Here is an 18605-nt window from a genome sequence, read left to right as displayed (position 1 = left end):
CAGATCTGTGAGTGGACACTGCTGGAACCTCAATCAGGTCCCTTTTATCTAAGCTGGTGCAGCCATCCCCAGCTATTTCTAGTGTTTTTTTGATGAGATCTTTATTTAGGTAATTGACCCCAGTCAAATGGAGCTGTTTTTCCACCAGGCCATGCCACATGACTTCGGCCGGCAATCAAGTGACACAGCTACAAGACCCTGCCTCAAGGTGAGACACACTCTATAATAAAACCCGTGTGCCAGCGCTTCCTGTGGTCTAAGTCAAAGCCTCCAGTGGAGACCACGTTCTGGCTCAGCTTTTCACCCAGCTCTATCCTACTTGCCTCACTTTGCTTCTCCTGAGAATACCTGCCTCTCCCTCAAATACATTTTTTGAGCAAGAATCCAATCCTGGGCTGATCTTCTAGGGAACCAACCTAAGCAAGATGCCTTCCCTGACCACCATATATCCAGGCACTCAGTATCTCCCTTACCTTGCTTTACTTTCTTACATAGCACCCATAACCACATTGAATAATATAGTTTTAAAATTTCCTTTTGTTTATTCACTTTTTATTCCAATGACATGTAAAATCTAAGAGACTAGGAATTTTTTGTTCATTACTCAATTCCAAAGCCTCCAAAACTACCTAGTTCATTGTAGTTACTCAATAAATATGCATTGCTAAATGCATGAGTAAATGGAATAGGACAGTGAATTTATTATTTTTTTTTAAAGATTGCTCTATTCTTGAAAACATTAGGATCTAATAACCTGGGTTAATTTCATCTGCAACAAAGAATTATGCTATTGGGCACTGGGTTTTCTATGTCCTTTTGAACTCTCAACACTGAATACTGATCATTGATATTATATTTGCTTATCAACTGAGAGTTAGTTCATTAACACATTCTTCCCAAGCTTTTCAGTTTTTAAACTCAAACTCTTTAATTTTATAGTCTGATAGTCATTCAGATTTCCCTCTGGATTTCTTAATTAGCCTTTGTTCCTTAAATAAAAATGTATTTTCCAATCATCAATATTTTAAACTCAGAGCTTAAAAGCCCTATTGAAAACATAAATAAAAACAGATATATTTTAACAGTGAAAATTATTAAAAATGAAGAGTATATTGTAACTATAGCATGATCAATGTAAGCATTACTCAGTCAGAGATAATCCCTAAAAGGATTCTAGAGGAGTTTCTTGAAATTTTATTTTAAAACAAGGTCATAGCTGTTTTAGTACACAGACCCTATTTGGCTAAAAAACCAGCAAAGGATTTGAGTATACATCTGAGTTCCTTCATTAAGGAAATACTGCAGCCATATATGACACATCAAACATATTCAAATATCCAACTACAGAGACTCTAGCTGACTTTCAGTCCCTTCAGTTCACAAGCTCTCTAGAAGAACTGAGCATTGATGGGTTTTTGCAGAAAACTGTCTACATTATCAACCCCACTCCACAAAAGTGACTTGGATATTATTTGACTTTTACAGATTTTTAAAGTCAGAAAGGATATGAGGCTACATGCCAACTCTACAGGGGTCTTTTCATTAGTAATAAATAAAGTTTGATTATTTTTTTCATAGAGACCTTTACAGTCATGAAATTCTGCTATCTGCTCCATTAAAAATAAAGAAATCTTTTAGGGATAATCTCAACTATATTCACATAAAGGCCTTGCAAAGATGTTTCATTCTAATTTGGGAGCACATAATGAATGTACTTCTTTGCAACTAGCATTTAATGCCAGTGCTTTTATGGTTTATGCTATAACGTTTGTTTCTTTTTATTCAACAGAAAAGGTCAATGTGACTAATAATTAGAACTATGACTCTGAGAGAAGAAGACTGTAATTAGACTATTTTTCAACAAATAATGAAGTGTCAGAAAAAAAGAAAGTGAGTTCTTGGTGTCAGCAAAACTAGTTTACACATAGACAGGAAAAGTAATTCTTTCTCGCAGATGCATATGTGGGTGATCTCCTTCCGATAATCTACCTTGAACAATAAATATACATAAAAAGTACTATCTAGATATTCAAACTGAAGCAATGGTTTTCATCCAACAGTAATTTTGCCTACAAGGTGATATTTGGCAATATTTGGAAACATTTTTGGTTGCTACAACTGGAGGGGTCCCACCGACATCTAGCGGGTAAAGGCCAGGGATGTTGTTAACCATCTTACACACATAGGATCGTATCCCACAACAAAGAATTACCCGGGCCCTAATATCACATCGGTTTTAAGGAACTTTTAATAATGTCAAAAAACTTTCCTATTCTGAAATTAATGAGTAAGTTTTAAAGTAGTCCATAGTAATTAAACCCTATAAGGGGGTGGTAGTCTACTGACATTCTGAGAGATATTTTGTAGCCATCGTAGATTAAAAGAAAGAAAGTAAGGGATATGAGACTTTTTAGAATTCTAAGATAATACTTGATTTCAGGACACTTAGATGTCATCTCAGTGTCCTTTAGGGCCATACTAGTTTCTTAAGGCTACCAAGCAAAGTGCCACAGATCAGGTGGTTTAAACAACAGAAATATTCACTTTCTCACAGTTCTAGAGGCTTAAAGACCAAGATCAAGTTGTCTTCAGGGTTATTTCCTCTGAGACTTTTCTCCTTTGCTTGCAGCTGGCTGTCTGTTTCCCTATGCCTCCCCATGGTCTTCCCTCGGTGCCTGTGTCCATATTCTGATCTCCTCTTCCCATAAGAATGTCAATCATATTGAATACATGTCCATACCTATAATTCCCTTTAAATTTAATTGCCTTTTTAAAGACCCCATAACCAAATACGGTCACATTCTGAAGTACTGAGAGTACTCAATATATGAATTTTGAATGGGACACAATTAGGCCCATAACAGCCCATAACAATTTAGATTGTCTTCAATTTAAAGTCCTCTAGAGACAGAAAATATCTCACAGTGTAAATGCTTTCCAGTATTTCTACTGCTCTGGATAGCAGGAAAGAGTGTGAATGGGAAAAGTGAGCCTTCACTGAAACAGTCCTTAATTTTCATAAAGTGACTGAATTTGCCCCCAATTTTTGCATGAAACAGTTATAGGAACTCCAAAGAAACAAAGGCAATATCTTTGAGTCACAGGATTAATTTTTATATGTAAAACACTTCCCTAAAGAAAACCAGAACTAAAAGAATGAGTTCTGTCCAATGATCATGTTGGTCAAAACATCACAAGCAAGTGCCCAGCACTTGCTGGGCAAGAGTCAGTATATCAGTATATTTGCTCATTGACTATGAAATTGGGTCTATAAAGACTATTCCACTAAAACTCCATGATATGTTGGACAGTGTGCTTCTAACCTGCCTCCAGCCCAATATTAAACCTTATCTCTCAGTACTTGTTACAATGCATTTTATGATATCCAGCCCAATATTAAACCTTATCTCTCAGTACTTGTTACAATGCATTTTATGATACAGCAACAACAAATCACCAGTGGTCACGGGCTCAGTCTATGCTGTTTTCCTCTTTGCTACAATGCTCTATCGTGTTGTTGAGGAGGAAGAAACTTCTCTCTACCTTTTAGGTGCTTCTGGTCTGTCTAAAATTTAGATTGGTCTGAGACAGGTTAACAGGAGAAAATAAAAGGAAAGTTTAATAACATGTATACATGGCAGAGATCCCCAGAAAATGGAGTAACCTGCCAAAACAGCCAAAGTTCACAACTTAAATACCATCTTCAGCTTAAAGACAAAAAAGGATGCTGGAGGTAGTAGTTTGGTAGGAAGACTGTTTACCTGGAGATGGAAAAGCAGATTTGCGTAAACAAATGTCTGTTAAGCCATGCAGAGACAGTATAAGAAATTAATAACTTCTCAGTTTTTAATTTGTGTGTGCGCTGTCACTCAGTTATGTCCAACTCTGTGAACCTGCAGACTGTAGCCCACCAGGCTCCTCTGTCCACAGAATTTTCCAGGAAAGAATACTGAAGTGGGTTGCCGTTTCCTACTCCAGGGGATCGTCCCAACCCAGGAATTGAACCTGCGTCTCCTACATTGGCAGGTGGATTCTTTACTACTGTGCCACCTGGGAAGTCCTCAATTATTAATCTGTCAATATGTAAGTCGATTCATGTTGATATATGGCAAAACCAATACAATATTGTAAAGTTAAAAAATAAAATAATTTAAAAAAATAACAATTTTTAAACTAAGTTTTAAAATATATGGACCTTGCTAGAACATATGCTAAAATTATAACCACTTCTGAAAATATTCTATGACTAATGAAAGAGTTTCATATAATTTTGTCTGCCAGATGGATTGACATAACTGGATTAAAACATGGGACAAATTTTCAGGTAGTTTACTCTTTTTTTTTTCTTTGTTTAACTGTATTTCAAATGACAAACTATTTTATATGGGCTAGAAATAATTAGAAGAGTAACAGTTGATGAGCTTTCCTCAGCAGGACTTGATCAACTCATTAAATAAATTTGTTAAATAAGGCAAATTCATAAAAGTAATATGAGAACCAAAGGGAAGATTATAAAGTGTGGTATAAACTAATGGTACTTGAATTATTAGAGAACAGGAATAAACAAAAGAGTATGTGAAAGAAGCAATTAAGAAAAATATGTCTACTTTAAAATTGTGTGCATCAGTCACTCAGTTGTGCGACTGTTTGCGACCCCATGGACTGTAGCCAGCCAGGCTCCTCTATTGATGAAATTCTCCAGGCAAGAATACTGGAGTGGGATGCCAGTTCCTGCTCCAACTTTAAAATTACCTTGCTCATAACTAATAGAAAACATTCTGGTCATTAGTTTTAAATATGCAGAAAATAAAAGATGTATTCATATAGTATTTTATATGTTAGTCATGAAATTAAAATGAATGTCACACTTTTGATCTTGATTGTATCCAGGGGAGGGGAAACAATTAAAAAAAATAATAATTGGCCCAAAAGAGAAAAACCATCTGGTGAAGTCATGAATGACTGAGTTGAGCAGCAGGGAACCTACTGTTAATCATTTCTGCAGTCAATTGAGAATTCTGTAGAGAATATATTAAAGAGTCATATAAAAAGGACAGTGACCCAAATAAGTTGCTTAAGAAAGATAGTCAAAATCAGTTAACAGATACTGTGTTCCTATAATATTGATCATTTTTAAGAAATTAGTAGAAAAACTGTTTGCTTATTGCTGTGATGGAGCTATTTCCTCCAAATTTTAAGAATTCTCCATTTGATTGTGTTTTTGATGATATTCCAAACAGAAAGACTTCCTATGTCCTACTTTTAGTAATCACCAAGAGATATTTGTTCATAATGCTTCAATTATGAAACACAGAACAAAATCAATCCTTAGTAAAAGATAACATATGTCTTTTAAATCAAGTACAATAAGCTTTCCTCATAAATGAATACTATATGTTGCCAAATGTCTTCAAGAATTCATTTTTTTTCTGTCTTTGCTTCCTTTCTTTCTTTTTTTAGATAATAGAACCCTGTTAGCTTAGCTTGAGACATGGAGTTAAGATTCCCTACCACAAACTCAATTTCCCATCCCTCAGGGGAGCTAAGTATAGCCATGGGATTAAGTCTCGGTCAACTGGAATGTGAGTTCAAGAGATATGTTCAACTCAGAGTCATTGTCTTGAAGATGGAGTCATTTTACTCTGAATGCTCTCTTTTCTCCATCTCTAATCCTTACAGAAGAGGACAATGAGTCCCATTGTCAACTAGGCTATCATCCTATGAGCAACTTATAACCATGAATGATTTTCTGTAGTAAACTTATTCTAGAAACCTTCATCTTGCTCTTCCTATAGAATATGAGAAGATAAACTTCAAATTCATTTAAAATAACAATAGTTTGGGGTTATTTGTTATAGAGATTTATCTTGTACCTCATCTCAAGTAAAATTTGGTAAGAAATGTGAGAGACTATGACAATAAATACTCAAAATATTTGTAATTGGTTTAACAATTAGCTGTATTGAATCTTCAGAAGCTAGTCACCTATTTAACTCCCCAGAAAACCAATAGAAAAAAATGCAATCTGCTATGGACTGAATATTTATGACCCCTGAAAATTAACAGGCTGAAGCCCTGATTCCCAATGTGATGGTATTTGGAAGTAAGAGTTTTAGGAGGTAAATCATGAGGATGGTGTCCTCCCAAATTGAATTAGTGCCCATATGAGAGAAGACACAAGAAAGATGATCTCCCTCTACCATATGAAGATACAAGAAGACAGCGATCTGTAAATCAGGAAGATGGCTCTCACTGGAATGCAATCATGCTGATACCTGATCTCAGATTTCCAGCCTCTAGAAATGTGAGAAATATAACCTATAGTTTAAGCTAGCCATTGCAAACAGTAATATTTTCTAAAAAATAAGCAATCATACTATAGCAACCCAAACCAAGACACAACCAGTGAAAAACTGGAAGCAGACAACATGTTTGCTTACCCTACTGCTCTGGAAAACTGATTGCAAAGCTCAGAATACTGGTGACTGACAGAAGTTCCTTGCTTCTTTCAGAAAATTCTGTAAGTTAAAAAGGAGCTCATGTATGAACAAGCCAGTCTGAAAGTTGAGATTAAAGAAAACAGACTTCTTAATGGAGACACTTTCTACCTGTGGCATCTATCTATTCTGATTCGCAAGGCTAGAAAAGTCAACTGCTTTTATGCTCTAAACAGAAGAAGCTATGTCTGTCCTTCAGAGCCTTTCTTTAAATTCTCTCTTAAATACAATTTTTTTAGTCAAACAATGAGAGCAGCCCACGGACAAAAGTCAGATTAGTTCCCTACTTGAAGCCTATATTTTTAAAAGATATTAACCTAGCCAGTATTAAATTTAAAGAGAACAGAGTTCACACAAAGATGCAGTAAAAAATAAAATATCTCAGAGACTTAAGAACTATTAATAAAAGTAATGAGTGTGGTGACTTTCACATGAATTTTATTGGAAGCAAGTAGACTTAGAAGATCATGAAGATTTTGAGTGATCTCTATTGTCAAAGAAGCTGTGAGTTTGACCAGCAAGAGCCTATAATTATTCCTAAGACAGTGTTCTTGAAGTACTCTTAATGCCTGTTTCAGTGGTGGCAAAAAAAAAAAAAAAAAAAAAACTGGTAATGGACAGAATAATGCCCAATCCTACCCCAACGAGAAGAACTAGGGGATTTTATGGAAAACAGACAAGAGAGTTCCCCTCAGAAATCAGGACAAGAGTCTAATGGAACAGTTTACTTCACTACTAGAATAAACATCTTAAAATTCTTCAAAAGTTCTTATTTTTGACATTTCTGTGGAGCAATGACTGCTCCCATTCTTTCTACTTTGTTAACAGGAGATTATCATGGTGGTTATTTTGTTCCAGCTCCATCACTGTATACCAGGTGTCAGAGCCATATACCACTTTCATATTAGTTTATGAGTTACCAGATGGGAAAGGGCCAAGTTCAAAGTTGGCAAAAAAGAAAATACAACAACATTTAGCCTCGGTTTTTATGCAGATGGAATAACTTAAAGAAATCTGACTACCTCTACTGGAAAAAGTATGGTCTACATGTGGGAAACAGGCACCCATGGAGGTGATCAGAGAAGCAGACTGAGTCTGACTGTCCAACAATATGTTTGCTACATTTTCCCTTTAGCAATAGAATCTTTGCAGTTTTAGCTGGTCAGTTGTTCACTCAGCTTATAAATTCACACAGCGTTTTCGCAGCTATGCATAGCCATTGTATCTAAGCTTGGCCAATTTTTGGAAAAGGAATTTATGTAACTTCTAAGTTGTTGCCTTAAAAGCAAAGATGTTTGCTTTGGACTTTCCTTGATTACTTGAATTACAGTGTGGACAGTGGTGAACTAGCTTTGACAGAGTAGACAAGTACAGCACACTAAGGGATGATGAAATCATTGGAGGAGTGAAACTGGGTCCCTGAATGACCCAGGAAAGCAGAGCCACCCCGCTCAGCTCCGACTGCTCACTCCTGGACTGTTACACACATGAAAAATAAATTTACAATTTAAGCTCCTGTGTGTTGGAGTATTTTGTTATAGCCATTTAATCTGTATCATAACACAATATATAATTCAACCTGAAAAACCATGGCTGTAAAGGGCAGATATGATTGTGATACAAAACCAAATCTCTAAAGCTATGTCTCTGAAAGAAAACAATAAACCTTTATAGAACAGACATGGTGAAAGACTTTTTCTAGTGAAAACCAGAAAAGTATCAAATAGTTTCTGGGAGACCTGCTGTGAGGATGTTTCAACACAGATGTTAGACTCAGGCACTTTTCATTTAATTTCAAAAGGTGCACCATATGTACATGTCTCAATAAATGATCGTATTTTATATTTATAAGACACTTTAAATCATATGTCAGACACATCCAGATGCCAAATAAGTCAAAACCTTCACTATTCAAAACATTACTCAAATATAATTTATACACCTGGGAAATCAGAGTTAATGATTTGGAAAGCAATTCTGAATGTGCCATTATATGCCCAAGATGGTACAAAGTCTTGAGGACATAGAAAAAGACATTGTACCTACAATCAAGGATATTTCACCCTTGTTGAAAATACAAAACTAACCTACTCTAAACAATTAAAGAGACATTTACTGTTAAAAATGAATGCTTCTGGCTATAATCCAATTAAAATTATTAGTGTTAATATGTGATATACTGGTGAGTTAAAAATAAGTGACTAAGGCAACACAAATGGAAAGCCTTGCCAGCACACTAACAAAACTAAAGTAGACATGATTGAGGATCCAGCTTCCTCCTGGTATTTAATCCTTGTCTATTTCCTTACTTGGTGAATCTTGACTAACTGACCAACCATAATCCTTGCAAAAACAGTCTTAAGAAAGTATTATTCTGACACTTATCAAGATAAGATTGCACCAACAATCCAAAGCAGGTGGTACAAAAATGAGTACAACCTTCCACTGCAATTTTTTTTTAGCATTTAAATATAAAAACTGTTAACCAGCACTAAACCATAAGGACACATGATTCTCCTTTCTCCTCTCAATAATATTTCAGACTTTTACTCTTCAATGTATCCTTTGATGTTCCCAATCTGCATCAGCTAAATAAAGCCTATTATCATCTCTTTGAGTCACTTAAATTATATTTTTTATAGCACAGAAATATATTGATAAGCTTCACCCACAAAAACATAACATTGAACACGTGATCAGTGGCTGACAGAGAAAGATAGAAAATGTCCTTTTCTCCATATCTATGACAACAGATGACTTACTTTGTGAGTAAGTCATTCATTTGACATCTCTAAAGATGAGGAAAGTATCCACCTAGGCAAGATTCCTCATGTCTGAACTGTGATCTCCTGTTAAGTCTACCTGTCTTGTGCCAGTATATGCTGAAGGTCCATCCCCATGCCAGACATTATAGGCTTGTGGTAAATATCAGCTACATTCAAATTGATATGTGCATTCTCAAATCGCTATGTGCATTCTCAAATCCCTAGTACTGCAGTCAGGGCCTTTTCCAGAGTAACAACAGGAATGTTCAGAACTTACTTTCATTATTCTTTGATTCTGTTGGCACTTTTTCATTCTTTTCCCATTAACCTTTCTCCCTTATGTCCAAAGCAGAATTGCTAGTTTCTCTTGGGTCATTATTTTCACTTATCATCAGAGGTTAACCTTATACTATTCTTTCACTGTATTTTTAAGTTCACAAATATTTCCAAACATCTACATTATGCATCACAGAGGATCACATAGCACCACGATTTAAAAGCCAACAGTGCCCCTACTGAAAAAGTATTCCACTTTGGCCATTCCACTAAACATTTGTAGACATAAAGGAACAATGGTGGTTTAGTTGCTAAGTCGTGTCTGTCTCTTGAGACCCCATGGACTGTACTCTGCCAGGATCCTCTGTCCCTGGGATTCTCCAGGCAAGAATACTGGAGTCGGTTGCCATGCCCTTCTCCAGGGGATCTTCCTGACCCAGCAATCAAGCTTGGGTCTCCTGAATTGAAGGCAGATTCTTTACCAACTGAGCTATAAGGAACATCCAATGGAGGGATAGAAAAAAGTAAAGCTTGTAGTGATTTTTGGCAAGAGTCCTTATGTAAGACTGAGACGTTTTCATGTAATTTAGTAGATAATGATAAACTACTGAATGTTTTTAGGAAGTGGATAATAGAATCAGTCTTTATTTAAGAAGGTCAATCCAGAAATTATGCAGAGAAATGATTGAGAGACTGTGATGGAAAAGAGACCAATTTGGAAGCTTCTAAAGTAGAGAAAGAGGGAGAAATCAAAGGAATATCAGAAATATAAGACCTGCAATACTTCACAGCTTAGACTTCAGGAAAAGAAGAAATAGAATTAAAGATGATTCTGGATTTTGAGGTTTGAATGACAGAGAGAACATCAATGCTATTAGCAGGGATGAGGCAGACAGGAAGAAAATCATGATAAAATCATGAACTCTGTTTTAGATATGTGTAGTCATGTGGCCAAATACTCATACTAGAAGTTTATATGGAAAAAAAGACTTCTGTATTTGTTTCTGTAATCTGGCCTTTGTTCAGCGACTTATTCATTTCTTATTAGTAGGGGAGAAAAATAGATAAGGTACAGTCTCGTTTAAAATCAGTTTAAATATAGTGTCTTTTGGATAAAATATGCTCAGATGATTGATCACTTGCTTGAGGAGGAGTATGGCTTATTATTCTTATGGTATGGGAGAGGAAACATAAAATCCTCTGATGTTCATGTTGTCTCACTCTTACTCCTCCAGTGCTGCAACAATACCATTTGCTCTCCTGGATTCTGGCTGATCTGTCTCTTCTGAAGCTAAAGTCTATGGCTAACATACCTCAGAGGCCATGCTTTGACACAAACGCTGCTGTGGTATAACTGTTTGTTATATACCACTGCTGTGGTATAACTGTTATATACCACTGCTGTGGTATAACTGTTATATACCACTGCTGTGGCACATGTTATATACCACTGCTGTGGTATAACTGTTATATACCACTGCTGTGGCACATGTTATATACCACTGCTGTGGCACATAAACTGTGTGTTGTGGTATAACCACTAACCTGACTACCTTCACCTCAGATCTTGCTATAAAACCCTGATGCTTAGCTTCAACTTTTATTTGGTGCTGGTAAGAGTGGTCTCCTTGACAGAGCTCACTTCATCCCAAGAATGGTGACCCATTTCTGACAAGATTTGCATGAGAATCAGTGCCTTAGAAAAGAATATCCTCAGAATACTTTTTACCCTTAGAGGCTACACTGAGCAGCTCACTTTGAAGGGATTTTTTTACCAACTGTTTACCCAATACCCTGCAGGCATCCTCTTCCTTGAAGTCTCAATAGGAATCAGGGGCTTCCTTCTAGTGTTTTCTCTTTTCCAATTCTCTCTGGGCAAAACTTTGCTAAGAAGAGAAAATGTGGAACCACTTTTGGATGCTTTAATTTCCTCTCTCTTTCTTCCTTCCAAAATCCACTGGGCCAAGACTCCATGGAGGGAAGTGTCATGCTCTATACATTACAGGAGAGCTCTAAAATGATTCCTTCAGAATGTGTTGTTTATTTGAAAATATAAAAATAATAGAACTCCTCTCTCTAGCATAACTGATAATCTGATTTATAATTATGGCAGGAAAATGCCAGCATTAACCTCAACTCTAAGAAGCCTTTCCTATAAATACTTCTTTATTACTTTCTTATTTTTATTTTTTGGGTATATCCTCTTAGTATTCCCTCTGTAACAAATCTTAATGTCCCACTGGCATACTGTTGCCTCAGGCAAACCAAGACAATGGTCTTGTACTCTGAAAGGCAAAATTAAAAAGCATATCAATAATCTTCAAAATACTACTCCATTGCACATGTTTAAACTACATGCAGAACATTTAGGAAAATAAATCCCCCCCCCCAAAAAAAAAGGAAAGAAAAGAAATCCCCCTTGGTAATCCAAAGAGATTTGTTGCCCCATTTTAAACTCTGAACAATGTTATAGCTTTAATTTGGCCTCTTATTATGATTAATCATCATCACTAATGGAGTTTGACTGTAAACCAGGAATAATTTTTATGCCCTCAAACCATATAGTTTAAAGAAATACTTGGTGTCCTGGAAAATATAATAAGAATTTCATATGTCCAACCATAATTTTCAGGACCAAAGACCCAGGACTGACCTTTACTTAACAAAGCTAACTATCTTGTTGTGCCAAATATAAATATCAGTGGAAAACATACACAGACAGGTCTTCAAATGTGGAAAGTCAAGAGAGGAATCATAGGAGAAAAATAAGATAATCAGATCACAGTTAAGAGTCAACTATCTCATAGATAACTAAGGTCAAAGCAAACAGACCTAGGACCAGATACAATAAAGTCAAAGCCAAAGGCAGCAGAAGAGAGGACAGATTGCTCACTAAAGCCAGCTGGGAAATGTCCAGATTGGCAGAGACAAAAGCAGCCAAAGGCCACCAGGCATCAGGGTAAATCAGTTTTAGGAAGCCCTAGTGATGAGATCGGAGAAGGCAATGGCAACCCACTCCAGTACTCTTGCCTGGAAAATCCCATGAATGGAGGAGCCTGGTAGGCTGCAGTCCATGGGGTTGAGAAGAGTCAGACACGACTGAGCGACTTCACTTTCACTTTTCACTTTCATGCACTGGAGAAGGAAATGGCAACCCACTCCAGTGTTCTTGCCTGGAGATTCCCAGGGACAGGGGAGCCTGGTGCGCTGCCGTCTAAGGGGTCACACAAAGTCGGACACAACTGTAGCGACTTAGCAGCAGCAGCAGCAGTAGCAGTGATGAGACAAGGATTTAGGACTGATAGTCTAATCCTTTTGTTCTCACAGGAACTGGTGTTAAATGGGCTAGTGTATCACTTAGAGACAATGATCAATTTTCCTGTGGCTGAGGTTACTGCTGACATTTCCCTCACAAAGCAACTGGAGATTCTGAGTATATACGGCTGGAATTGAGAAAAAAAAAAATCGAGATCCATATATCAGAGGGTTCAGACTGACTTCAGGTGGGGATGACTGTTGGGGTAGCAGTACTTTATGTAGTGAAGTGAAGTGAAGTTGCTCAGTCATGTCCGACTCTTTGAGACTCTGTGGACTCCTACCAGGCTCCTCAGTCCACAGAATTCTCCAGGCAAGAATACCAGAGTGGGTTGCCATTTCCTTCTCCAGGGGATCTTCCTGACCCATGGATCGAACCTAGGTCTTCTGCATTGCAGGCAGACACTTTATCCTCTGAGCCACCAAGGGAGCATAGCAGTACTTTATGTAAGAAGGGCAAATAGAGACGGGATCAGGTTTCTGCAGAGAATGAGAGGATCTTAGGTAACTGTCTGGAACATGAAATGGTATCTATGAGTTGCATGTGGATAAGAAGATTCAAGATATATGAGTAGCTCAAACAAGATGCAAACTGGACAGTGTTCAAGCTGAAGCAATAGGAATCACAAATCTAGAGAAAATAATGCAAAATCACTAGGCAGCCTCAGTTTAAGGAGATTTCTGTTAAGCTGGTTATTTTTCACTTAGAGAAATGAAAAGTATATTAAAAACAGGTAGAAGTCCAAGTTCTCTATGATATGAGGACAAGATAGGTTTCATCTGTCCAGTCATTTTCCAATTTGTAACCTCACTAATAGTAATTCATTAAAGTCTTTTTTCAGTAATAGTCAATGTGAATTCGAACGTCATTGGAGCACTTGAAATTCCTCAAGTTAGCAGGAAATGAGTTATTAATAAGTTCATTTTAAGTGTTCTTAAGTATTTTGAAGTATTTATGTAGATGCCATTTTTTTCTGAGTTATTGTCAAGGAATGAAGTAATATCTCTTCCTCTGTGTACTAGTTAATTTTCCTGAAGTCATCATTTCATATAGAATGGAGTATTTAATGCATCTCCTGATTCAACTAATGGCTATCAGTACCTCCTTTTGGTAAGCATTTAGCTCCCTCGTGTGAAGGATGTAAAGATATATGACATATAGTCCATGTGTTCAGTCAGTCAGTTCAGTCGCTCAGTCATGTCCGACTCTGTGACCTCATGGACTGCAGCATACCAGGCTTCCCTGTCCATCACCAACTCCCAGAGTTTACCGAAACTCATGTCCATCGAGTCAGTGATGCCGTCCAGCCATCTCATCCTCTGTCATCCCCTTCTCCTCCCACCTTCAATCTTTCCCAGCATCAGGGTCTTTTCCAATGAGTCAGTTCTTTGCATCAGGTGGCCAAAGTATTGGAGTTTCAGCTTTACCATCAGTCCTTCCAATGAATATTCAGGACTGATTTCCTTTAGGATGGACTGGTTGGATCTCCTTGCAGTCCACGGAACTCTCAAGAGTCTTCCCCAACACCACAGTTTAAGAGCATCAATTCTTCAGTGCTCAGCTTCCTTTAGAGTCCAACTCTCACACCCATACATGACTACTGGAAAAAACATAGCTTTGACTAGATGGACCTTTGTTGGCAAAGTAATGTCTCTGCTTTTTAATATGTTGTCAGGTTGGTCATAGCTTTTCTTCCAAGGAGCAAGCATCTTTTAATTTCATGGCACAGTCACCACCTGCAGTGATTTCAGAGCCCAAAAAATAAAAAGTCCCTCATGGTTTCCATTGTTTCCCCATCTAAGTACTTCAGAATAAATATAACTGGAGATGGATTCCACATCCATTGTTTCCCTATCTAAGTGTCTTCAGTACTTCAGAATTAATATAATTGGAGATGGGAGAGGACTATATGATGATGTTTCTGAATTCCATTTCTTCTGAAAAAGTAGAAATTTTGCTTTTACAGAAGAAGTGACAGATAGAATCAAGGGATTAGATCTGAGAGACAACATCCTTGAAAAACTATGGATGGAGGTTCGTTACACTGTACAGGAGGCAGTGATAAAAACCATACCCAAGAAAAAGAAATTCAAAATGGTTTTCCGCAGAGGCCTTACAAATAGCTGAGAAAAGAAGAAAAGCAAAACACAAAGGAGAAGAGGAACAATATACCCATTTGAATGCAGAGTTCTGAAAAAATAGCAAGGAAATAAAAGGAAGACTTTTTAAGTGAATAATGCAAAGAAATAGAGGGAAACAACAGAATGGGAAAGACTAAAGATCTCTTAAAGAAAATTAGAGATATAAATGGAAATTTCATGCAAAGATGGGCACAATAAAGGACAGAAACAGTATGGATGTAACAGAAGCAGAAGATATTAAGAAGAGGTGGCAAGAATATACAGAAACTACACAAAAAAGATCTTCATGACCCAGATAACCATGACGGTATGATCACTTACCTAGAGCCAGACATCCTGCAGTGTGAAGTCAAGGGGCCTTAAGAAGCATCACTATGAACAAAGCTGGTGGAGGTGATAGAATTCCAGCTGAGCTATTTCAAATCCTAAAAGATGATGTTGTTAAGGCACTGCACATTATGCCAGAAAATTTGGAAAACTCAGCAGAGGCCAAAGGACTGGAAAAGGTAAGTTTTCATTCCAACCCCAAAGAAGGTCAATGCTAAAGAATGTTCAAGCTACCGCACAATTGCACTCATTTTACATGCTAGCAAGTGATCCTCAAAATCCTTCAAGCTATGCTTCAACAGTATATGAACCAAGAACTTCCAGATGTACAAGCTGGATTTAGAAAAGACACAGGAACCAGAAATCAAATTGCTAGCATCTGTTGGATCATAGAAAAAGCAAGAGAACTCCAGAAAAACAACTATTTCTGCTTCATTGCACTGAAGTCTTTGACTATGTGGATCACAACAAACTGTGGAAAATTCTTAGAAATGGGAATACCCAACCACCTTTCCTGCCTTCTGAGAAACTTATATATAGATCAAGAAGCAACAGTTAGAACTGGACATGGAACAATGAGTTGGTTACAAATTGGGAAAGGAGTACTCCAAGGCTGCATATTGTTACACTGTTGATTTAACTTATATGTAGAGTACATCAGGCAAAATGCCAGGCTGGATGAAGTACAAGCTGGAATCAAGACTGTGGGGAGAAAGATCAATAACCTCAGATATACAGATGATACCACCCTTATGGCAGAAGGTAAAGAGGAACTAAGGAGCCTCTTGATGAAAGTGAAAGAAGAGAGTGAAAAAGCTGGCTTACAACTCAACATTCAAAAAAGTAAGATTATGGCATCCAGTCTCATTACTTCATGGCAAACAGATGGGGAAACTATGGAAACAGTGAGAAACTTTATTTTGGGGGGCTCCAAAATAACTGCAGATGATGACTACAGCCATGAAATTAAAAGATGCTTGCTCCTTGGATGAAAAGCTATGACAAAACTAGACAATGTATTAAAAAGCAGAGACATTACTTTGTTGACAAAAGTCCATATAGTCAAAGCTATAGTTTTTCCAATAGTTATGTATGGATGTGAGAGGTGAACCATAAAGAAGGCTGAGAGCTTAGGAACTGATGGCTTTGAGCTATGGTGTTGGAGAAGACTCATGAGAGTCCCTTGGACAGCAAGGAGATCAAACCAGTCCATCCTAAAAGAAATCAGTACTGGATAGTCATTGGAAGCACTGATGATGAAGCTGACACAAGTTGAATCACTGTAAAATTCCTTGATAATGGGGAAGATTGAAGGCTGGATGAGAAGAGGAAAAAGAGGATGAGATAGTTGGATGGCATCACTGATTAAATAGGCAAGAGTTTGCGCAAACTCCAAGAAACAGTGAAGGACAGGGAAGCCTGGTGTGCGCAGTTCATGGGATCACAAGGAGTCAGACATGACTGAGTGACTGAACGACAACTGCAGGTTTTAACAATAACAAATCACACATCCTAAATTGTGCATATTGACAGGATAGGCTAAATATAAGGAAGTAAAGGTCTTCTATTTGCAATGCAAACTGGGGTTTTTCCAGTTGTTAAAGTATTATCAGCTTGAGTTCCTTTAGGTGAGGTGAGGAGATACAAAAAAAACTTCATCATGTATTCCATCTATCTTTCATAAAAGCATTTCTTAATCATAATTTTTATCTATTGGGTTGTTTATGCAATGCCTGCTTTCCCCATTTGAGTATACGTTTCATGACTATAAGGAGATTTGTGTGATAATGTGATCCATCATTGCACATCCAACTCTAGAAAAATATCAATCATGAGAAAATGAACAGAATTTAGGTTGTATTTCAGGACTGTGAATAGGCCATGCTGCTGTTGCTGCTAAGTCACTTCAGTCGTGTCCAACTCTGTGCGATCCCATAGATGGAAGCCAACCAGGCTCCCCCATCCCTGGGATTCTCCAGGCAAGAGTATTGCAGTGGGTTGCCATTTCCTTCTCCAATGCATGGAAGTGAAAAGTGAAAGTGAAGTCACTCAGCTGTGTCCGACTCTTAGCGACCTCATGGACTGCAGCCTACCAGGCTCCACTGCCCATGGGATTTTCCAGGCAAGAGAACTGGAGTGGGGTGCCATTGCCTACTCTGGAATAGGACATGAAGCAGGCTCAAATGAGCTCTTCAAATCCACAGTAGCCAGGATTATGGGACTGTATTAAGGGCAATGCAATATCTCACTGAACTCAAGGTCATCTTCATTTTGAGAGATGTCAAGAGACCAAATTGGTTTCCCTCTAGAAGACCTTGATCCTTTCCAGGTCACCTATGCCAATAAGCACACAGGTGTTTCTTGAGAGACCTTTGAGATAAAAAATGCTCTCGAGAATAGGTCACCCTTGACAGTCTGTCTCATGACACATTAATAAAGCTATTTAATCAGCCAGCTTTCTAGAGGGTCCAGACTATTTACTATGCTATGTCAGATTTAGCAGTTCGATAAATAAGCATATCAGGTCAATGAACACTGCCCTTTCACCTTTGAAACACTTTCTAGGCCAATCTTATTGAGAAATACATGGAATTCTTTCCATTTTAAAGTAGTTTTCACATTGTTTTTTAGTGATGAGTTTTTATGTAATGTTCTAGAATGAACTCCAGACATCCCAGCAGGGGGTTGTATTACACATAAAAACATTGCTTAACTGACATCAGTTTTGGACCCCTGCCATTTGTGTATAACTTCTTGTTTTTGTCCTTCAAATGAACTGTATATAAATAGACTCAAAATAAAATCATTATGGAGTTGGAAGTTGAACATACATCTGAAACGTCACAGCATTCTTTGCATCCAATGTAAGACTGTCTATAGATTACCATTTTTATTTTCAGTAATAAACATCTTTCCTTTGAAGCTAAGTTCTAGGGTTTAAAGCACATTTCAACAATTTTTTTATATATAGAAACAACATATTTTAAAATTTTATTTCCTGCCAATGTGGTACCACTGGGAATTTTATAATAGTTAAATGATAAAAATATATGTCATAACTCAGCACAAATAGCTTTTTTATGAGTTAGCACCAATCTTTGGCTTTATTTGCCCATATTGCAGAGTGCCAAACGTAATACAAATCAAATCTTCTCTAAATATGTACATGTAGGTAGTCCTCAATATAAATGTACTCAGCAAATAACTGTGAAAGAAATTTAATTTTCAAGGAAAGAATAAATTTAAATGTCAAATAAAAATGTTGGGTTAAAACTGTATCTAA

Source organism: Bos indicus x Bos taurus, chromosome 5 (genome assembly GCF_003369695.1).
Source record: "Bos indicus x Bos taurus breed Angus x Brahman F1 hybrid chromosome 5, Bos_hybrid_MaternalHap_v2.0, whole genome shotgun sequence".
In the NCBI taxonomy this organism is placed as follows: Eukaryota; Metazoa; Chordata; class Mammalia; order Artiodactyla; family Bovidae; genus Bos; species Bos indicus x Bos taurus.
Note: the sequence above shows the minus strand (reverse complement) of the source record.